This window comes from Gorilla gorilla, chromosome 9 (genome assembly GCF_029281585.2).
Source record: "Gorilla gorilla gorilla isolate KB3781 chromosome 9, NHGRI_mGorGor1-v2.1_pri, whole genome shotgun sequence".
Taxonomy (NCBI): domain Eukaryota; kingdom Metazoa; phylum Chordata; class Mammalia; order Primates; family Hominidae; genus Gorilla; species Gorilla gorilla.
Genome location: NC_073233.2, coordinates 65,735,552 through 65,760,710, shown reverse-complemented (window position 1 = coordinate 65,760,710; position 25,159 = coordinate 65,735,552). Strand labels below are relative to the sequence as shown.

Below are 25,159 nucleotides of genomic sequence, written 5' to 3'. Positions count from 1 at the left end.
CCATTCAGAATGGTATGAGACAATATTTGACTGTGGTTTTAATTTGCATTTCTCTGATGATTAGTGATGTTGAACATTTTTTCACATGCTTGTTGGTCATTTGTATGTTTTCCTTTGAAAAATGTCTGTTCAGGCTTTTAGCCCACTTTTTAATGGAATTATTTGGTATATTTTTTGTTGTTGAGTTGTTTGAGTTCCTCGTAAATTCTGGATATTAGTCCTCTGTCAGATGTATAGTTTGTAAATATTTTAAATTCAAATTTCAGTGAAATATAACATCACGATAAAAAATATTTTTATTGAATTATGAAATCTATGAAATATATATATTTGGAATCAGTGCGGTATGCATAATTTTGAAGTGCATCTAAACAAGTTATGATTGTCTTTCCATCAAAATAGAAGCTATAATTGCTGAAATTTACAAACATTTTTAGAATACACAGAGTTAGAGAAGTTGAGTTACCAAATTTTTTTATCAACATGAAATTAGATACCAAAAAAAAACAAAAATAAACAATAAACCCTTCTGCAGGGCAGTTCTGCAACTCATTGCTGCTTTCCTGCCTCTAATCCACAGGACTGGAGAAGTGTTTAAGCTTTTAAAATATGACTCTGTAACTAACCTACAATAGTATTGAACCCACTCGTGAACATTTTCTCAAAATTCTAGTTGTATTTTCTTCAAAATCAGTTAGAAATCTTTAGTCTTTTATCACAACTTGTGGTAAATAAAGCACAAAAACATTCAAATTTTGAAGACATTAGCAAATTCCAAATATTGAAAACTGATCTTGCAAACTGGAAAGCGTCGAAATTTATCCCCTGTATAAAAAGGAGAAACAAAAAAAGAAGCAAAAGCAGTGCATAACATGTAATTCTGAAAATGCATAATTGTGGCTTAGAATATATTGACTTGTAGCAAGAAAACTGTATCTTTTGATATAGTTCCCAATTTTAATTGAATGAACTTATATTTTGAATTAAAATAAAATAGTTGATAGCCACAATCATTTTTTCATATCTAAATTTGATGAAACATTCAAAATATATATTATTATTTTGTCTTATAAAATTAATGAAAAACATTCTAACTGGAAACCAAAAAAATTGCACATCAAAAATACAGAAGCTGAAAATTTTTTACAGTTCAGTGTAAAAAAAAATTAGAATTAAGAATATCCTTCATTTAAAAAGCACTAAATGTGGAAAGGAAAAACTGGTAACAGCCACTCTAAAAAACACACAAAAATATATGACACTATGAAGAAACTGCATCAACTAATGTGCAAAATAACCAGCTAGAATCATGATGACAGGGTCAAATTCATACATAACAATATTAACCTTAAATGTAAATGGGCTAAATGCCCCAATTAAGAGACACAGACTGGCAAATTGGATAAAGAGGCAAGACCCATTGGTGTGCTGTATTCAGGAGACCCATCTCACATGCAAAGAAACACATAGGCTCAAAATAAAGGGATGGAGGAATATTTACCAAGCAAATGGAAAGCAAAAAAAAAAAAAAAAAAGGCAAGCGTTGCAATCCTAGTCTCTGATAGAACAGACTTTAAACCAAGAAAGATCAAAAAAGACAAAGAAGGGTATTACATAATGGTAAAGGGATCAATGCAACAACAAGAGCTAACTATCCTAAATACATATATGCACCCAATACAGGAGTACACAGATTCATAAAACAAGTCTTAGAGACATACAAAGAGACTTAGACTCTCATACAATAATACTGGGAAACTTTAACACCTCACTGTCAATATTAGATCAATAAGACAGAAAATTAACAAGGATACTTAGGACTTGAATTCAGCTCTGCACCAAGAGGGCCTAATAGACATCTACAGAACTCTCCACCCCAAATCAACAGAATATACATTCTTCTCAGCATCACATTGCACATATTCAAAAATTGACCACATAATTAGAAGTAAAACACTCCTCAGTAAATGCAAAAGTGCAGAAATCATAACAAACAGTCTCTCAGACCACAGTACAACCAAATTAGAACTCAGGATTAAGAAAATTACTCAAAACCACACAACTACATGGAAATTGAACAACCTGCTCCTGAATGAGTACTGGGGAAATAACAAAATTAAGGTAGAAACAAATAAGTTCTTTGAGACCAGTGAGAACAAAGAGACAACATACCAGAATCTCTGGAACACAGCTAAAGTACTGTTAAAAAGCAAATTTATAGCACTAAATGCCTACAACAGAAAGCTGGAACGATCTAAAATCAATAGCCTAACATCACAAGTAAAAGAACTAGAGAAGCAAGAGCAAACACATTCAAAAGCTAGCAGAAGGTGAGAAATAACTAAGATCAGAGCAGAACTGAAGGAGATAGAGACACAAAAAACCCTTCAAAAAATCAATGAATCCTGGAGCTTGTTTTTTTTTAAAAAAAATTAACAAAATAGATGGACTACTCACTAGAATAATGAAGAAAAAAGAAGAATCGAATAGACACAATGTAAAATGATAAAGGGGATATCACCACCGATCCCACAGAAATACAAACTACCATCAGAGAATGCTATAAATACCTCTATGCAAATAAACTAGAAAATCTAGAAGAAATGGATAAATTCCTGGACACATACACCCTCCAAAGACTAAACCAGAAAGAAGTTGAATCCCTGAATAGACCAATAACAAGTTCTGAAATTGAGGCAGTAATTAATAGCCTACCAACAAAAAAATGCCCAGGACCAGATGGATTCACAAGCAAATTCTACCAGAGGTACAAAAAGGAGCTGGTACCATTCCTTCTAAAACTATTCCAAACAACAGAAAAACAGGGACTCCTCCCTAACTCATTTTATGAGGCCAACATCATCCTGATACCAAAATCTGGCAGACACACGACAAAAAAAAGAAAATTTCAGGGCAATGTACCTGGTGAATATTGATGCAAAAATCTGCAATAAAATACTGGCAAACCAAATCCAGCAGCACATCAAAAAGCTTATCCACCACGATCAAGTCGACTTCATACCTGGGATGCAAGGCTGGTTCAACATATGCAAATCAATAAATGTAATCCATCACATAAACAGAACCAATGACAAAAACCAAATAATTATCTCAATAGAAGCAGATAAGGTCTTTGATAAAATTCAACACCCTTTATGCTAAAACACTCAATAAACTAGGTATTGATGGAACGTATCTCAAAATAATAAGAGCTATTTATGACAAAACCACAGCCAACTGTAGCCAACTGAATGGGCAAAAGCTGGAAGCATTCCCTTTGAAAACTGGCACAAGACAAGGATGCCCTCTCTCACCACTCCTATTCAACATAGTATTGAAAGTCCTGACCAGCGCAATCAGGCAAGAGAAAGAAATAAGGGGTATTGAAATAGGAAGAGAGGAAGTTGAATTGTCTCTGTTTGCAGATGACATGATTGTATATTTAGAAAATCCCATCATCTCAGCCCAAAATCTCCTTAAGCTGATAAGTAACTTCAGCAAAGTCTTGGGATACAAAATCAATGTGCAAAAATCACAAACAATCCTATGCACGAATAACAGACAAACAGCCAAATCATAACTGAACTCCCATTCACAATTGCAACAAAGAGAATCAAATACCTAGGAACCCAACTTACAAAGGATGTGAAGGACTTTTTCAAGAACTACAAACCACTGCTCAAGGAAATAAGAGAGGACACAAACAAATGTAAAAACATTCCATGATCATGGATAGGAAGAATCAATATCATGAAAATAGCCATACTGCCCAAAGTAATTTATAGATTCAGTGCTATCCCCATCAAGCAACAGTTGACTTTCTTCACAGAATTAGAAAAAAACTACTTTAAATTTCATATGGAACCAGAAAAGAGCCTGCATAGCAAAGACAATCCTAAGCAAAAAGAACAAATCTGGAGGCATCATGCTACCTGACTTCAAACTATACTACAAGGCTACAGTAATCAAAAAGCATGGTACTGGTACCAAAACAGATATATAGACCAATGGAACAGAACAGAGACCTTAGAATTAACACCATACATACACATCTACAGCCATCTGACCTTCGACAAACCTGACAAAAATCAAGCAATGGGGAAAGGATTCCCTATGTAATAAATGGTGCTGGGAAAACTGGCTAGCCATATGCAAAAAATTGAAACTGGATCCCTTTCTTACACCTTGTACAAAAATTAACTCAAGATAGGTTAAAGACTTAAATGTAAAACCCAAAACCATAAAAACGCTAGAAGAAAACCTAGGCAATATTATTGAGGACATAGGCATGGGAAAAGACTTCAACGACTAAAACACTAAATGCAATTGCAACGGCTGGGCATGGTGGCTCACGCTTGTAATCCCAACACTTTGGGAAGCTGAGGTGGGTGAATCACCTGAGGTCAGGATTTTGAGATCAGTCTGGCCAACATGATGAAACCCCATCTCTACTAAAAATAAAAAAAATTAGCTGGGCCTGGTGACGGGCACCTGTAATCCCAGCTACTCAGGAGGATGAGGCAGGAGAATCACTTGAACCCATGAGGTGGAGGTTGCAGTTAGCCAAGATCATGACATTGCATTCCAACCTGGGCAACAAGAGCGAAACTCCGTCTCAAACAAACAAACAAAAAAAGCAATTGCAACAAAAGCCAAAATTGACAAATTGACAAATGGGATTTAATTAAACTAAAGAGCTTCTGCACAGCAAAAGAAAATATCATCAGAGTGAACAGGCAACCTACCAAATGAGAGAAAATTTTAGCAAGCTACCCTTCTGACAAAAGTCTGATATCCAGAATCTACAAGGAACGTAAACAAATTTACAAGAAAAAAAAAAAACAATCCCATCAAAAAGTGGGTAAAGGATATGAACAGACCCTTCTCCAAAGAAGACATTTATGCGGCCAACAAACCTATGAACAAAAGCTCATCATCACCGGTCATTGGAGAAATGCAAATCAAAACCACAATGAGATACCATCTCATGCCAGTTAGAATGGCAATTATTAAAAAGTCAGGAAACAACAGATGCTGGTGAGGCTGTGGAGAAATAGGAATGCTTTTACACTATTGATGGGACTGTAAATTAGTTCACCTATTATGGAAGACAGTGTGGCAATTCCTCAAGGATCTAGAACCAGAAATACCATTTGACCCAGCAATCCCATTACTGGGTATATACCCAAAGGATTATTAATCATTCTACTATAAAGACACATGCACACATAGGTTTATTGCAGCACTATTTACAATAGGAAAGACTTGGAACCAACCCAAATGCTCATCAATGATAGACTGCATTAAGAAAATGTGGCACATATACACCATGGAATACTATGCAGCCATCAAAAAGAATGAGTTCATGTCAGGCCGGGTGCGGTGGCTCATGCCTGTACTCCCAGCACTTTGGGAGGCCAAGGCAGGTGGATCATTTGAGGTCAGGAGTTCGAAACCATCCTGGCCAACATGGTAAAACCCTGTCTCTACAGGTGTGCCCCTGTAATCCCAGATACTCGGAGGCTGAGGCACAAGAATTGCGTGAACCCAGGAGGCAGAGGTTGCAGTAAATGAGATCACACCACTACACTCCAACCTAGGTAACAGAGTGAGACTCCATCTCAAAAAAAAAAAGAAAGACTTCATGTCCTTTGTAGGGACATGGATGAAGCTGGAAGCTATCATTCTCAGCAAACTAACACAGGAACAGAAAACCAAACAACACATGTTCTCACTCATAAGTGGGAGTTGAACAATGAGAACATATGGACACAGGGAGGGGAACCTCACACACCGGGGCCTGTCAGAGGGTGGGGGGCAAGGGGAGGGAGAGCATTAGGACAAATAGCTAATGCATGCTGGGCTTAAAATCTAGATGATGAGTTGACGGGTGCAGCAAACCACCACGGCACATGTATACCTATGTAACAAACCTGCACGTTCTGCACATGTATCCCAGAACTTAAAGTAAGATAAAAATTAATTAAGAAGAATATCCTTCGTTTCATTTAACAAAATGTACTTAGAGCTTATTAAATACCTCTATGATGAGAAAGTAGTGCTTCCATTTTAAAATATAATAGTTTACTACAATCATCTGAATGAATCTCACTAACATAACATTGAGTGAGAGGAATTAGACACAAATGACTTCATACTGTATGATTCCAGGTATATAAAGGAAAAAAGCAAGTAAACTAATCAATGCTATTAGTATTGGGGGAATAATCAATGGAAGGGTGCACAAGAGAGGTTTCAGAGATTGATGATGTATTGAGTCTTGATTTAGATGCATTAAATTTGTAAAAATTCATATAGATATGAATTTTTCTGAATGTTATACTTCGAAAATGACATTTTTTATTTTTCTTGTCTGATAGTCTATTTTCAATTGATTAACAATAATTTATATATTATATATTTCTGGAGTACAATGTGGTGTTTTGATACATGTTTATGCTGCAGAATTATTAAACCAATCTAATGAACGAATTCATTCCCTCACATATTTTTCATTTTCGTGGTGAAATTTAAAATCTATTGTTAAAGCAATTTTGAAATCTATAATGCGTTATTATTCATTATAGTCACCATTCTGTGCAATAGGTCACTAAATCTTATTCCTCCTAACTGAAATTTTGTACTCTTAAAACAATATCTCCCTTTTCCCCATTTACTCCCTTCTCCCAGCCTCTGATAATCACTATTCTACTCTCTATTTCTATGAATTTTACCTTTTTAGATTCCACATACAAATGTGGTATTTTTGTTTCTGTGCCTAGCTTATTTCACTTAGCATAAATGTCCTCAAGTTTCACTCATGTCGTCACAAATTTTAAATTATTTTTCTTTTTTAGGGCTGTATAGTATTCCATTGTATATATGTGCCATATTTTCTTTATCCATTTATTTGATGATGGACACTTAGGTTGTTTCCATATCTGAGCTATTGTGAAGAATGATTCAATGAACATGGGATGGTAGACTTTTTTTAAGATACTGATTTCAATTCCTTTGGTTATATATCCAGAAATGAGATTGCTGGATTACATAGCAATTCTATTTTTCATTTTTTGAGAAACTTCCAATACTGTTTTCCATAATGGCTGTATTCATTTACATTACCACCAACAGTGCACAAGGGGTCCCTTTCTCCAAACCCTCACGAAAACTCATCTTTTATCTTTTTAATATCTTTTCTAACAGGTGCGAGGTGATATTTCATTGTGGTTTCACTTTTTATTTACCTAATGATTAGCGATGATGAATATTTTTTCACATATCTGTTGGTCATTTGTATGTCTTCTTTTGAGAAATGTGTATTTTGGTCCTTTTTCCATGTTTTAATTGGGTTATTTGGTTTTTTGCTATTGAGTTATTTGAGTTCCTTACGTTTTTAGATATTATCTAGCCCTTGATATGATGTATGATTTGCAAATATTTTCTCCCAGTCTGTGTGTTGTCTGTCTGCCAAGGCATTAGTGTGCATGATTCCTCCTGAAGCTCTTGGCAAATTGTTTCAGTAGCAGGTTCAAGGCCAAACAGAGCTGTAGCCAAGCAAGTCTGCAACCTGGGTGTTGGTCTCCACTCAGACCATCCTAGGATCCACCAGGGCTTTACAACCTCCTACCTAAATTCCAAGGCTCCCACAAAAACACTTTTGCCTGTGGATGGGTGCAGGGTTCTTGTTATTGTGGGGGATAAATGTGTTTGACCATCTATTCTTCCATCTTACTGATGTCACCCCAATGTCAATGACATTTTTAAAAATATTATGGTCTATAGTAAAGAGTCCATTGAAGATTATTAGTTTTATATTTATCAAACATAAAATCCAAATTTGAGGGACAGTGCACATAATTTTTTGAAAAAGAATAAAAATAATACTACTTGATTTCACTTATATAAGATATCCAAAGTAGTCAAATTTATAGAAGCATAGAATAGAAAGGTATTTGCCCAGGTTTTTGGGGAGAGGAAATAAGGAGTTTTTGCTCAACGGGCATAAAGTTTCAGAAACAAGATGAATAACTTACAGAAATCTGCTGTACAAGAGAGTGCCTACAATTTAAATATGATATTGGGTATTTAAAATTTTGTTAAAAGAGTAGATTTTATGTTAAGGATTTTTACCATCGAAAAACAAAAAACTCTCACCAAGAGACAAAAGGAACTTTTGGAGATGATTAATACATTGATTGCCTTGATTGTGGTGATGGTCTCACAGGTATATATATGTCAAACTCATCATATACATTAAATAGTTTTTATTGTCTATTAATTATACCTCAACAAAGCTGTTTTCAGAAATAAGACCATAAAGAAAAATGTGTTATTCTGAAAAATTCTAACACAATATTAGAAGCAGATGACTAAGAAACCGATTAAATAATTAAATTATAATTATGCTTAATAATCAGAGAATCAATATAAGGTGCTTTGCTTCAACATACATGGACTTATGTTGTTTTATTTTTGAAAATAGTTTTTAGGGTTTTCTAAGTATAGAATCATATCATCAGTGAAGAGAGATAGTTTTACTTCTTCTTTTCCGGTTTGGATGCCTTTTATCTCTTTCTCTTGCCTGATTGCTCTGGCTAGGAATTCCAGTGCTGTGTTGAATAGGAATGGTGACAGTGGGCATCCTTATCTTGTTCCAGTTCTCAAGGGGAATGGTTCCAGCTTTTTCCCATTCAGTGTGATGTTGGCTGTGGGTTTGTCAAAGATGGCTCTTATTATTTTGAGGTATGTTCCTTTGATGCCTAGTCTGTTGAGGGTTTCTATCATGAAAGGATGTTGCATTTTATAGAAAGCTTTTTCTGCATTTATTGAGATGATCACATGATTTTTGCCTTTCATTCTGTTTATGTGATGAATCACATTTATTGATTTGTGTATGTCGAACCAGCCTTGCAACCCAGGAATAAAGCCTACTTGATCATGGTGTATTAACTTTTTGATGTGCTGCTGAATTCAGTTTGCTAGTATTTTCTTGAGGATTTATGCATGCATATTCATAGGGGATATTGGCCTGAAGTTTTCTTTTTCCCTTTAGTCTCTGTCAGACTTTGATATTAGGCTGATGCCAGCTTCATATAATCAGTTAGGGAGGAGTCCCTCCTCCTCCATTTTTTAGAATAGCTTCAGCAGGATTGGTACCAGTTGTTTGTACATCTAAAGATGTACAAATGCTAATAGGGCTGATAAACTATTTTAATAATGTTTCAAGATACAAAATGGATGTACAAAAATCAGTAGCACGTCTAATAATATCCAGGCTAGGAGTCAAATTAAGAACATATCCCATTTATAATAACCACAAAGAAAATGAAATACCTACGAATACCGCTAATAAAGGAGGTGAAAGAGCTCTACAAATAGAACCACAAAACACTCCTGAAAGAAATTATAGATGACACAGATAAATGGAAAAACATTCCATGCTCATGGATTGGGAAAATCGGTATCATTAAAGTGGCCATACAGCCCAAAGCGATCTACAGATTCAATGTTATTCTTATCAAACTATCAACATCATTCTTCACAGAATTAGAAAAACCTATTCTAAAATTCATATGGAAGAAAAAAACAGACCAAATGGTCAAAGCAACCATATGTAAAATGAACAAAGCTGGAGACATAACACTACCCGACTTCAAACTATGCCATTAGGCTATAGTAACCAAAACAGCATGGTACTGGTACAAAACCAGACACATAGACCAGTGGAACAGAATAGTGAACCCAGAAGTAAATCCACACACCTACAACCATGTGATCTTCAACAAAATCAACAGAAACAAGCAATGAGGAAAAGATTCCCTATTCGATAAATGGTGCTGGGATAACTGGCTAGCCATATGCAGAAGAATGAAACTGGACCCTTACCTTTCAGCATATACAAAAATTAACTCAAGATGGATTAAAAACTTAAATGTAAGACCTCAAATTTAAGAAAAAAAATCTAGAAGAGAACCTAGGAAATACCCTCTGGACATTGGCCTTGGGAAAGAATTTATGACTCAGTCCTCAAAACAACTGCAATTAAACCAAAAATTGACAAGTGGGACCTAATTAAATGAAAGAGCTTCTGCGCAGCAAAAGAAACTATCGACACAGTAAACAGACAACCTACAGAATGGGAGAAATACTCACAAATATACATCGACAAAGGGCTAATATTTAGAATTTATAAGGAACAGAAACAAATCAACAAGCAGAAAACAAATAACCCCATTAAAAAATGGTCAAAGGCAAAAACAAGCAATGGGGAAAGGATTCCCTATTTAATAAATGGTGCTGGGAAAACTGGCTAGCCATATGCAGAAAACTGAAACTGGATCCCTTCCTTAAACCACATACAAAAATTAAAAGATGGATTAAAGACTTAAATGTAAGACTTAACACCATAAAAACTCTAGAAGAAAACCTAGGCGACACCATTCAAGACATAGGCATGGGCAAAGACTTCATGACTAAAACACCAAAAGAAATGGCAACAAAAGCCAAAATAGACAAATGGGATCTAATTAAACTAAAGAGCTTCTGCATAGCAAAAGAAACTATCATCACACTCTGGGGACTGTTGCTGGTGGGGGGGAAGGGGGGAGGGATAGCTTTAGGAGATATACCTAATGCTAAATGACGAGTTAATGGGTGCAGCACACCAGCATGGCACATGTATACATATATAACTAACCTGCACATTGTGCACATGTACCCTAAAACTTAAAGCATAATAATAATAAAATTTAAAAAAAGAAGACCAAACTTTTATTATTATTATTATTATTATTATTATTATTATACTTTAAGTTTTAGGGTACATGTGCACAATGTACAGGTTAGTTACATATGTATACATGTGCCATGCTGGTGTGCTGCACCCATTAACTCATCATTTAGCATTAGGTATATCTCCTAATGATATCCCTCCCCCCTCCCCCTACCCCACAACAGGCCCCAGAGTGTGATGATCCCCTTCCTGTGTCCATGTGTTCTCATTGTTCAATTCCCATCTATGAGTGAGAACATGCAGTGTTTGGTTTTTTGTCCTTGCGATAGTTTACTGAGGATGATGATTTCCAATTTCATCCATGTCCCTACAAAGGACATGAACTCATCATTTTTTATGGCTGCATAGTATTCCGTGGTGTGTATGTGCCTCATTTTCTTAATCCAGTCTATCATTGTTGGACATTTGGGTTGGTTCCAAGTCTTTGCTACTGTGAATAGTGCCGCGATAAACATACGTGTGCATGTGTCTTTAGAGCAGCATGATTTATAGTCCTTTGGGTATATACCCAGTAATGGGATGGCTGGGTCAAATGGTATTTCTAGTTCTAGATCCTTGAGGAATCGCCACACAGACTTCCACAATGGTTGAACTAGTTTACAGTCCCACCAACAGTGTAAAAGTGTTCCTATTTCTCCACATCCTCTCCAGCACCTGTTGTTTCCTGACTTTTTAATGATTGCCATTCTAACTGGTGTGAGATAGTATCTCATTGTGGTTTTGATTTGCATTTCTCTCATGGCAAGTGATGATGAGCATTTTTTCATGTGTCTTTTGGCTGCATAAACGAAGAAGACCTAACTTAACAATACAAAATGTTTCTTAAAAATGCCCTGATCATTTTATCTGACAGAAAGGTCAATTTAAGTCAACACTGTAACTAATATCTTAAGAAAGCCAATGTAAATGTTGACTACATTAATAGCATATTATTTAGGTCGATAAAGTCAACAAAAGTAAAAAAAAAAAAAAAAGAAAGAAAAAAGAAACTATCATCAGAGTGAACAGGCAACCTACAGAATGGGAAAAAATCTTTGCAATCTACCCATCTGACAAAGGGCTAATATCCAGAATGTACAAAGAACTTAGGCAAATTTACAAGAAAAAAACAAACAACCCCATCAAAAAGTAGGCAAAGGATATGAACAGACACTGCTCAAAAGAAGACATTTATGCAGCCAACAAACATATGAAAACAAGCTCATCATCACTGGTCATTAGAGAAATGCAAATCAAAACCACAATGAGATACCATCTCACGCCAGTTAGAATGGTGATCATTAAAAACTCAAGGAACAACAGATGCTGGAGAGGACATGGAGAAATAGGAACACTTTTACACTGCTGGTGGGAGTGTAAATTATTTCAATCACTGTGGAAGACAGTGTGGTGATTCCTCAGGGATCTAGAACTAGAAATACCATTTGACCCAGCAATCCCGTTACTGAGTATATACCCAAAGGATGATAAATCATGCAACTATAAAGACACATGCACACATATGTTTATTGCGGCACTATTCACAATAGCAAAGACCTGGAACCAACCCAAATGTCTTTCAGTGATAGACTGGATTAAGAAAATGTGGCACATATACACCATGGAATACTATGCAGCCACAAAAAAGGATGAGTTCATGTCCTTTGTAGGGACATGGATGAAGCTGGAAACCATCATTCTAAGCAAACTATCACAAGGACAGAAAACCAAACACCACATGTTCTCATTCATAGGTGGGAGATGAACAATGAGAACACATGGACACAGGACGGGAAACATCACACACCGGGGCCTGTCGGGGGGTGGGGGACAAGGGGAGGGATAGCATTAGGAGAAATACCTAATGTAAATGACAAGTCGATGGGTGCAGCAAACCAACATGGCACATGTATACCTATGTGACAAACCTGCAGGTTGTGCACGTGTACCCTAGAACTTAAAGTATAATTTTAAAAAATGGTCAAAGGACACGAGCAGACATTTCTCAGATGGAGACATACAAGCAGTCAACAAATGTATGGAAAAATGCTAATCATCACTAATCATCTGAGAAATGCAAATCAAAAACCTCAATGTGATACCATCACACACCAGTCAGAATAGTTATTATTAAAAAGTCAAAAAACAACAAATGCCGGTGAGGCTGTGGAGAAAAGGGAATGCTTATATGCATTGGTGGAAATGTAAATTAGTTCAGCCACAGTGGAAAGCAGTTTGGAGATTTCTCAAGGAACTAAAAGTAGAACTACCATTCAAGCCAGCAATCCCACTATTAGGTATCTACCCAAAAGAATATAAATTGTCCTACCAAAAAGACACATACACTCATAAGTTCATTACAGCACTATGCACAATACAAAGACAGGAAATCAATGTGGGTGCCCATCAACAGTGAAGTGGATTTTTTTTAATGTGGTATATATGCACCATGGAATCCTATGCAGCCCAAAGAAAGAATAAAATCATGTCCCTTGCCGCAACATGGATGCAGCAGGCAGCCATGATCCTAAGCAAATTAACACAGGAAGAAAAAACTGAATACCACATATTCTCATGCATAAATGGGAGCTAAACATTGAGCACACATGGACATAAACAATGGAACAATAGACACTGCAGACTACTAGTGGGGGAAGGGAGGAGAGGGTGTGGGTTGAAAAACTACCTATTGGGTGCTATGCTCACTACCTGGGTGCAATATACCCATGTAACAAGCCTGCACATGTACCCCCATATCTAAAATAAAAGTTGACATTTTAGAAAAAGAAAATCGTTTTTGTAGAACTAGGTATTTATTACTCTTTGCTGCGTAACTTAAAACTTAAAAAACAGTGGGTTTAACCAACAACCATTCACTTAACTCACTATTCTACAAGTCAGCAGTTTGTGTTGGCTCAGCTGGGCAGTTCTGGTCTGAGTGACTTGGCTGATATTGGTTGGATATGCTCATTTGCCTGTAGTTCTCTGCCAGGTATGAGCCTGAATTGTCCATATGTATGAGCCTGAATGGTCAATAATGACTTCATCTGTTACAACTGAGGCAACTGGGGCACCTTTTCTCATGGTTTCCTGTTCTCCAGTAAGCTATCCAGGCTCATTCACATGGCATTCTCATGATTCCAAAAAGGCAAAAACAGCAGGCTGAAAGCCTTTTGAGGCCTAGAGCTACAACTGACATGACATCACTTCCACCACACTCTATCAAAGTAAGTCATGAGACCATGCAGTTTCAAGAAATGGAGAGATAAATTCAGTCTTTTGATGAGAGTTGCTTCAAGGTATTGTGGCCACTTTTGCAATCTCCTACGAACTATTTTAGAGCTCTACCAATATAAAAATTCAATTTACTGATTAATGAATACTCTAAAAACTATATAATTTTAATTTATTTTAGAACGCTTTTCATTCACTCACTACTTGGATAATAATGGATCTCCTCAAGCCATTCCATAACTCCTTCAGGAGCCCAAGGAATCTTTTTGCAAAGCCCTAAAATTGAGAGAAATGACACCAGCAAGATTAAAAAAAAAAAAAAACACTCAGAACTCAGAGTACAACTGAGTGATGGTTGCGGTGGTACACCAAAGCAAAGATCCTTGACTTCCTTCTGCTGTAGTCTCTAGGGCCTTCCTGATGTAGGACCTACCCTGCATCTTCAACCTCTGTGAAGCTGAACTTTTCCAATGCATTGACATCGAATAAACACCCTTTACTTGAGTTCCTTGGGAAGTCTTTCCTCGAGTTCTCTATCACAAAACAGTCAAATGGTCTACAAGGATCAGTGCTGTCTCCTGGAAAAAGAAATGGGATTGAGTTAAAAGAATTCTGTTTCTGTCCTTGCTTCAACACTTGTAAGGTGAATGTCTTTGCCAAGTCTTTTCCAATTCTGAGATTCTCAGAGTCTGTCATCTTTGTGGAAGACTCCAGTTATGAGCCAACAGGTGGATTTTAACCAGGAACAATGCTCCATATCAGCTCCATTCGATGTTTTCAAAGAAAGAAGATGCTCAAGAGAAAATACCAGTGATGGGTCTTCTAGAGGGCAACCATTTAGTTTCTCCTTGAGATATGCCTAAGACATCCTCACAATAACTACTGTAGAAGAATAATACCTTGTCCACAGTTCTAGAGGTAATATTCTATTTCCAATCTCAGAGAGCAAGCAATAGTGAACCTACAACTGAAAAGAATCTCATCTCTGTGAATGGGTTTATGAACTTCACTGATTACCCAGAGTTGGAATTGCCCTTGTTCTTAGTGTTTCTCAGTTGCTTCCTCGCCATTATTTTGAGAAATATGGAATGGGTCATTCTGACCCAAGTGAATGTGCATCTCTTCACCCTATATACTTCTTCCTAACAAATGTCACCCTTTCGGATACCTCAGTCATCATGCCTCAGATCCTGGCCATTCTGGCCACAGGCAAGACAACCATTTCCTATGGCCACTAATAAAAGCAATGAGGTCCTTTTTCTTCATTTGTGTAGGAACTTAGTGTTTCCTGCCAACAGCAATGACCATAAGCAGCCCACTGCCCCACACTACAAGCCATGAACTTCAAGACATGTTGGGGTTTTTTTTTTGGTGGGGATTTGTTGTTGTTGTCGTTGTTGTTTTTCTTTTTCAGAGTCTCATTCCATCACCCAGGCTGGAGTGCAGTGGCACGATCTCCGCTCACTGCAACCTCCACCTCCTGGGTTCAAGCGATTCTCGTTTCTCATGCCTCAGCCATCCAGGTAGCTGGAATTACAGGCATGCACCACATGCCTGGCTAATTTTTGTATTTTCAGTAAAGATGAGGTTTTGCCATGTTGACCAGGCTGGTCTCAAACTCCCGGCCTCAAATGATCTGCCCACCTCAGCCTCCTAAAGTCCTGGGATTACAGGCATGAGCCACCATGCCTGGCTGACATGCTGGGTTTTGATGGTGAATGTGGTGAATGCCTACACCTGAGGACTATCAGGAGCCACTTTCAACACCATCTGCACATTTGCCCGCTTCTTCTGTGATGACAATTAGATCAAATTCTGTCACAACCTGCCCCTGCTGAAGCTCATTTGAAATACTTCAGGAAACAGCAAGATAATTATTGTGATCTTTGACAACTTTTATGATTATAGCTGGCACTAGGGTCATCCTGATCTCTTACCTGCTAATCATCAGGGCTTTGAGGATGAAATCATCGAGTGGCAAAGCCAAGATTTTATCCATCCACTTGTGCCTCCCACCTAACTGCTATGACCTTCCTTTGGGATCCCCATCTTCAGACATGTGAAGTATCTCAGATAAATCACTGAGAGAAGACAAGTTGGCATCATGACTTGCACCATCTTTATTCCTATGCTAGAACTTTTGATCCAAAGTCTAAAGAAGGATATACAAGTTGCCTTCAAAAAGGCCATAGGTAATTTCTGGGTTTTTGAGAGGCTGTAACTCTAGCTGAAACTTCTTGACCAGTCTCCTTTTAAAGTCTTTAAGCTATTGAAGGAGGAGCAGGATGTGACTTCCCCAGTAGCTCCTTGACAAACTTGCAAGATCAGTTGTTTCCCATTTGTGAACATCCTGCTCCTCCACCTGATTCATGTCTGCCTTTTTAAATCTATTCTCTATCCCAAGCCTCTCAGAACCTTCCTGGAACCTGTTTTCCAACAGTTATAGAAATCTCAACATTGGAAGTGACTTTTAAAGTCATCTTGGCCACCCTACTCCACCACTCCTCTCCAAGTCCAAACATCCTTACCTAATGTTTCCAGAACTACTGTTTTTCCCTTCCCATCTCTTCTCTTGTCAGAACTGTCACTCTCTTTATCCTGAAAATTTTCACTAAGTGTTAAAAGGGGAAGATTTCAATTATTTTATTTGCATGATTCAAGATTTAGGATCTGTAGGGATTCACATATATTCATTTATTCTATAGTGAAAAAATCAGTTTAGTAAGCTAAAATTATAACATTTCCTAAAATTATTGTTTCATTGATTTTAAAACTGTTCTTAGGCTAGGCATGGTGTCTCATGCCTGTAATCCCAGCACTTTGGGAGGCCAAGGGAGGAGAATCCCTTGAGCCCAAGAGTTCAAGACCAGCCTTGGCAATAAAGTGAGACCTCATCTCTATAAAAAAGAAATAATAATAATTAAAAACTGTTCTAAAGTTATATATTGGGTGGGTATCTCAAAGTTCTGTCATTATCTCACCTTTAGAATATAAGCCAAAAGTCGGTGAGCCCATAAAAGAGATTTGAAGCAGAAGACACATTCTCCTGCTTGTCTTGAAGGAGTAAGCTGCCTTGTTGTGAGAGATGTGGCCACATGGCAAGGACCTAATGGTGGCTTCTAAGTCAGTCCCTGGCTGACAGCTAGCCAGGAAATGGGCACCACAGCTATGCAAACAGCAGGCAAATGAATTCAACCAACAACCTGAAAGAGTTTGGAGGAGGACCTTGAGCCTCAGATGAGATTGAAGTCCCACACAAAACTTGATTTCAGTCATGAAAGACCATGAGCAGATAACCTCTATGCTGACTCTTGACTCATGGAAATTATAAGATTTGTGTTGCTTTGAGCTGCTAAATGTAGTAATTTGTTATTCAGCAACAAAAAATTACTTGTAAACTAAAAGTTAGGTTTAAAGCAGAGGCCAAAAAGTTTTCTCCATAAAGGGCCAGAGAGTAAACATTTTAGGCTTTTCAGGCCAAATGATCATTCTCACAGGTACTCATGTCTGCCATTCTAGTGAGAAAGCAGCCATGGGGCAATACATAAACAAACAAGTGTGACTGTATTGAAATAGACTTATAACAGGCAGCAGGCTAGATTTGTACTATGGGTCATAGATTGTTGATCCCTGAGTTAATGCATATCCAGTACTTGGTACAGAGGTAGTAAGTGATGATTCCTTTAGTAATCATAATTATTAAAAGAAGAGACTGGATCACACTGATTCTGGCCCATGATCATTGGATGCAATTACCTGCATCCCATGCCATCACTTGTCTTAGCCTCTTTAGGCTGCTGTAACAAAATGCCATAAACTGGGTGGCTTTTAAACAACAGAAGTTTACTTCTAATAGTTCTGAAGTCTAGGAAGTCAAAGATCAAGGTGCTAGCAGATTCCATGTCTGGTGAAGGCCCACTTTCTTGTTCATAGGTGGCACCTTCTCGCTGTGCCTTCAAGTCAAAGAAAGGGACCGGCAGCTCCCTGAAGCCTCTTTCAGAAAGGAACTAATTCCATTCATCAAGGTTCTGCTATCATGACCTAAGCACCTCCCAAAGTTTCCACCTCCTAACACCATCATGTTGGTGATCAGGTTTCAATGTATGGATTTGGGGGGCACACCTGCCATGCACCCTAAACAGGTGTCTGCTGCTCATGGCAGCTCCTGAAGTTCTGTCTGCTTTAATAAAGTCTTCGCTAGAGAATAAAATCCCTAGGAATACAACTTACAAGGGACGTGAAGGACCTCTTCAAGGAGAACTAAAAACCACTGCTCAAGGAAATGACAGAGGACACAAACAAATGGAAAAACATTCCATGCTCCTGGATAGGAAGAATCAATATCATGAAAATGGCCATACTGCCCAAGGTAATTTATAGATTCATTGCTACTCCCATCAAGCTACCATTGACTTTCTTCACAGAATTAGAAAAAAACTACTTTAAATTTCATATGGAAGCAAAAAATATCCCATAGAGCCAAGACAATCTTAAGCAAAAAGAACAAAGCCAGAGGCATCATGCTACCTGACTTCAAACTATACTACAAGGCTACAGTAACCAAAACAGCATGGTACTGGTACCAAAACAGATATACAGACCAAAGGAACAGAACAGAGGCCTCAGAAATAACACCACACATCTAAAACCATCTGATCTTTGACAAACCTGACAAAAACAAGAAATGGAGAAAGGATTCCCTATTAAATAGTGTTGGGAAAACTGGTTAACCATATGCAGAAAACTGAAACTGGACCCCTTCCTTACACCTTATACAAAAATTAACTCAAGATGGATTAAAGACTTCAATGCAAAACCTAAAACCATAAAAATCCTAGAAGAAAACCTAGGTAATACCACTCAGGACACAGGCATGGGCAAAGACTTCATGACTAAAACACCGAAAACAATTGTAACAAAAGCCAGAATTGACAAATGGGATCTAATTAAACTAAAGAACTTCTGCACAGCAAAGGGAAATATCATCAGAGTGAAAAGGCAAACTACAGAATGGGAGAAAATTGTTGCAATCTATCCATCCGACAAAAGTCTAATATCCAGAATCTACAAGGAACTTAAACAAATTTACAAGAAAAAAAAACAACTCCATCAAAAAGTGGGCAAAGGATATGAACACACTTCTCAAAAGAAGACATTTATGTGGCCAACAAACATATGAAAACAAGCTCATCATCACTGGTCATTACAGAAATGCAAATCAAAACCACAATGAGATACCATCTCACACCAATTAGAATGGTAATCATTAAAAAGTCAGGAAACAACAGATGCTGGAGAGGAAGTGGAGAGTGTGGTGATTCCTCAAGGATCTAGAACTAGAAATACCATTTGACTCAACAATCCCATTACTGAGTATATACCCAAAGGATGATAAATCATTCTACTTTAAAGACACATGCACACATATGTTTATTGCAGCACTATTTATAATAGCAAAGACTATTGCAACACAATTTACAATAGCAAACCCAAATGCTCATCAATGATAGACTAGATAAAGAAAATGTGGCACATATACACCATGGACTACTATGCAGCCATAAAAAAGAATGAGTTCATGTCCTTTGCAAGGACATGGATGAAGCTGGAAGACATCATTCTCAGCAAACTAACACAGGAATAAAAAACCAAACACTGCATGTTCTCACTCATAAGTGGGTGTTGAACAATGAGAACACATGGACACAGGGAGGGGAACATCACACACCAGGGCCTGTAGGGGCATGGGGGGCAAGGGGAGAGATAGCATTAGGAGAAATACCTAATATATGAGGGGCTTAAAATCTAGATGACAGGTTGGTGGGTGCAGCAAACCACCATGGCACATGTACACCTATGTAACAAACCTGCATGTTCTGCACATGTATCCCAGAACTTAAAGTATAATAAAAAATAAAATACAAATAAAGTATTTGCTATCATTTTTTGGAGGTCAGTTCACCTGCAGACAGGAAACTTACAGAAAGTCGCCATTTTGGATTCTTAGCATTCTTTCTGAAGGTATTGCAAGAAATGTAACGAAACGGACAGTGTGTGCTAAGTTCTATTTGTACATTCATACTCTATGTATAAAATAAAGATTCACACATGTAATAAAACATTGACATAAGAAGAAAAAGTCAAATGAATAAAGCAGTTGGATTTCCGCCATTTAAATTCTGTAAATTCAAAGATGCCACAACATATATTCTATATTTTGGAGAATTACAGTTTGGACCCAAACTGCATCCCTAAGAATTCACATAATATTTATTTTAGTAGATAGATCACAGATGGACAGAGAGAGCTTATTGAGTCATACACTGTCAAAATGAGACACTTTATTGGAAATACAAGCATGGATGCCAGTTTGTCATTCATTGTGACTGATTATGGAAAAGAGAAAGTGATAGTGATTTTGATCCATTTGCTGGAACAGGAGGCCTCCTGATAGCATCTGCTCATTTTGATGCATATGTATATGAGACAGGCATCAACTACAACACAGTTTATGGCTCAGGAAAGGCAGGTAAGAAAAATCAGAAAAGGAGAGGACCAGACGAAAACATTAGGGCAAATCTTTGTCAGTATGGTTTAGAGAAGGTAATACTTTCTCTAATACATTTTGACAAATATGATTGACCATATTAAATGTCCTGGTTTCAGATACATCTAAACTTTCCTGGAGAATGGCACATATTTTAATGCAGTAATCACTGATCCTCCATATGGTATTAAAGCATCTACAAGAAGAATAGGTTCACAGAAGGAAATATCAAAGGGGATAGAAAAATGTCCAGGAAGCCACATTCCTGTTTCCTTGAGTTATCATCCGAGTAATATGCTTTTTGACCTGCTAAACTTTGCAGCTGAGACTCTCATGTTATTTGGAAGACTAATCTATTGGTTACCAGTATATACAGCAGAATACACTGAAGAGATGACAACCCCACACCCGCCTGAAGCTCATTAGCAACTGTAAGCAGAAGCTTTTCAGCCACACATCAAGGTGCTTGATTACAACAGAAAATGTGAAGAAATGTGAAAACCGGGACCAGCATTCACATCTGCTAAGTGATCATTTTCTGACATACTAAGGTCATAATTTCTTCCATGAGAAATATAGTAAAGGGGTAACAAAAAGTATTGCTAAAGAAGAAAAATCCAGCCAGAAATGAAAATTAAGATTTGACACTGAAGAAAGAATAATGATTTAATAGAATAGACATCTAGATGTGAATTTCATGTATGATCCAAAAATACACAAACACAAATACTATTTTAAAATGTGTTATATGAAAAAAATAAACACTATGAAGTAAATTGAGCAATTCTTTTAAAGTTGTCTTTGTTTTATAGATGTTTTTGTTGTATGTATTATAAGTCTTTTGGACCTCATTTAATAAATATTTGTACTTTAAGTATTAATGGAGATTGACTCAAAACTGTTATATTTTTACAATTAACCTACAAGAAAAGTAATTTTTTTAACTTTTATTTTAAGTGCAATGGTACATGTGAAGTTTTGTTACATAGGTAAACTCATGTCATAAGGGTCTGTTGTACTGATTATTTCATCACCCAGGAATTAGACCCAGTACCCAATAGTTATCTTTTCTGCTTCTCTCCCTCTTCCTACCCTCCACCCTCAAAAAATTAATATTGTTGACATTTTAAACATCTCTGCCAGATATGTTATAAGCAAGTAATAATGGTTATGAATTTATTTATTAGATAGATTTGTCTAATTTTGTTTTGGATTGTAATTTATTTACATTGCCACTAGTGAATCTTACTAAAAATCTCTAAATAAATAAGTAAATAAATTTGGGTGGCATGCAAACATTCAGACCATAACACCACTCATATCTGGAGAAGTTTGTTCTTGTAGTATGTTGTTGTGAGGCTCATCCACAGCCCTTGGTCATTTCCCTCTTCTTATCCCAGTCCTTTTACGCCATTGGCCCTTTGCAGGGTAGATTTAATCAAAGGAATGCAAACTCTACTTTGCTAGGGTCTTTCCCCTAGGAGAAAGACAAGTCTGGCTGGCTTCTTTATTTTTTTATTTTTTTTATTTTTTTTATGCTCTGTCTTCTTCCAGGCTGGAGTGCAGTGGCGCCATCTCTGCTCACTGCAACCTCTGCCTCCCAGATTCAAGCAATTCTCCTGCCTCAGCCTCTGAAATAGCAGGGACTACAGGCATGCACCACCACGCCTGGCTAATTTTTGTATTTTTAGTAGAGACGGGGTTTTACCATGTTGGCCAGGCTGGTCTCGAACGCCTGGCCTCAAGTGATCTGCCTGCCTTGGCCTCCAAAAGTGCTGGGATTACAGGCATGAGCCAACATGCCCAGCCACTGTCTGGCTTCTTGAAAAATTAAGTGTCTTAGGAAATACATATGCAGCCCATTTGGGAGCAAGGCAAGGGCAGACCTTAGAGAGAGAAGAGTTTCTCTTCTCCCAATTGCTGCTGGATATAAAGCATCTTAGGCCCCTGGAAATAAAAGAAGTTCGCTTCTCCTTGTTTGGATCAGAAAGTCTGGGAAGCTGAACTGAAGAAACCCTGTGATCCCTGCCTGACAAGATCAACCCATGACTTCTAGGCCAGCGTCAACCATGAGACTAGGGACATCTGTGGGTAGCAGAAGGGAAGGGGCTGGACTGGTTCTTTGACACAGAGGGAACTGGTTAGCATTCTTCTCTCAAGAGGCCCAGAGGACAAACAAAGTAACCTACTGTCCACCCAGATGGAATGTGAGGCAGCCGCATCCTGTCTCTTAGCACCTCAACTAACCCAGTGCCCAATCATCTATGGCTAGAGCTTGATAGTGAAGACACTGTGGCCATGGCTCAGTGCCTGTACAGGGCAAGAGATGACTCATGTGTTCTATCTGTGTTGAGTGGTTCAAGAGCCACCACGTCCACAGAATTTATGCCATTGAAGTCTGAAGTTCCAATGTTAGTGCTGCCTTTCTTTGTTAAATAGTAGGGTGGTCCTGGAGGAGCCTGCGGGAAACCAACCACATGGGACCTGTGAGTTCCAATTTGCATAAATTGATGTACATGAGCATTGGGACCGCAAGGTAGGATGGGGGAGATTTTTGCTCAGACACCTAGGAGTGTGTGGGGTGGTGGATGACACGGTGTACACGCCAGGACTACTTTTGAGCTTCTATTAGAGGGGGGAGAAGTATAATGTACATCTGAAGTGATTATTTTCAAGAGTTTTAAGAGTGATACTGGAGCCGGGCATGGTGGTTCACACCTGTAATCCCAGCACTTTGGGAGGCCAAGGCGAGCAGATCACTTGAGGTCAGGAGTTCAAGACCAGCCTGGCCAACATGGTGAACCCCCACCCATCGCCACTAAAAAAAAAAAAAATACAAAAATTATGCAGGCATGGTGGCGTACACCTGTAGTCCCAGCTACTCGGGAGGCTGAGGCAGGAGAATAGCTTGAACCTGGGAGGTGGAGGTTGCAGTGAGCCGACATGGCACCACTGCACTCCAGCCTGGGTGACAGAGCAAGATGCCATCTCAAATCAAAATAAAAATAATAATAAAAAAAAGAGTGATGCTGGGACACACAGCTCTGCTGCAAGGCCCAGCTAATAAAACAAGACCCAGAGTTTGGAGAGAGAGGTGTTTTTTGTTTTGTTTTGTTTTGTTTTGTTTTTGTTGTTGTTTGAGACAGGGTCTCACTCTGTCACACAGGCTGGAATGCAGTGGAGCCATCTTGACTCACTGCAGCCTCAACCTCCTGGGCTCAAGCGATCTCCCACCTCAGCTTCCCCCGTAGCTAGGACTACAGGCATGTACCACTGCACCCTAATTTTTTACTTTTTCACAGAGACAAGATCTCACTATGTTGCCAAGGCTGGTCTCAAACTCCTGGGCTCAAGCAATTCTCCTGCTTCAGCCTCCCAAAGTGCTGGGATTATAAGCATGAGCCATGGCGCCCAGCCTGAGGAGAAAGTTTGTATAGCCCTTTCTTCAGGGGACACAGCAGAGCCCAAATGCAGTGAGGACTGAAACTAAGAAAAGATCCTTCTCACATCTTGCGGATTTGGGTAGCCTTGTACTCAGAGCAAGGACCCAGTACTCAGGGCAAGACAGCCACAATCCAAGCAGAACCAGCCTCCTCAGGTGTAGCTGAGAAAGAGAATGTGCCTCCTTCCAGAGGTTTGCACACTGCAGGTGTCACAGGCAGAGAGGAAGGGGACAGTGAACTCGTTCCATCCACATATGAAACACCCGCTGGGGCCTCCCAGACAGTTTAGAGGAGGCTATGAGACTGGCCCTCAAGTCTGCTCTGAAGCTGGCAAGGACAATAGGGCCACGAATCCAGGGTGTTAACTCCAGGTGAGGCATGGAGTCTCCCATGTGTGAGGCATGGACTCACTTGAGTAACAGTCACAAAGCAAATCCCTGTGAGTGGACACCCCCAGGTAACCTTCAAGCAGCCATTAGAGCCACTGGACTGTCACTCACAGGCGGAGACAGTCCCCACATGGCTGAACTAACAAGCAGAATTTCCCCTGGGCCATTTGCTCTCCCTTTCTGAGGTTCCTGAACACGTTCTCGGGGCTGGCAAGGGCAGAATAATGTGTTGGACAATTTATATTCATGGACGCGAATCTCCAGTGCTGCACTTTTCCCGCTCCCTGGTGCTCCCTTCAGGCCAACCAGTGTATAGTCCCTGCCCATAATCTCCCCACTTGCCTCCCACCAAACTGCTCTCTGGAGTGCCCCTGAGAGCCGCTATTCACACCACTATGCTGTTGTTACTGAATTACCAATCCTAGAATAACCACCTCTTATTTTTCACAGCACTTGAAAATTGGAAAAGCTCTTTTGATGACCTAATGATCACACTGAAGCTTCTCAACAGCCAAGTGGGCAGGGAAGGCAATCACTCCCATTTTATGTGAGATAAAGGTGAGACCCACAGATGTTAAATGTCTGGCCCTGGGTCAGGATTTGAATCCTGGGGACTATTTTTGGTGTCACTTGGGAAGTGTCTGAGGGTTCATGCTAAGAGGATCTTCCTACATGGCACGGGCTCATTCCCCTGGGCTGTTGGAGGGTTGCTGTGTAACAGAGGAATTTCAGGCTTCAGCCACCAACGTGGCATGGAAACCATGGCATTGGG

The 25,159-nt window shown here is 38.6% G+C and overlaps 1 protein-coding gene and 1 pseudogene across 1 annotated transcript in view; one reads left to right on the top strand and one right to left on the bottom strand.

Annotated features, from left to right (window-relative positions):
• Positions 1–25,159, bottom strand: part of OR9Q1 (olfactory receptor family 9 subfamily Q member 1) — a 151,926-nt gene that overhangs the window by 86,870 nt on the left and 39,897 nt on the right. The gene's annotated exons all lie outside the window — the stretch shown is intronic.
• LOC101152698 (tRNA (guanine(10)-N2)-methyltransferase homolog) lies at positions 19,933–21,186 on the top strand (annotated as a pseudogene).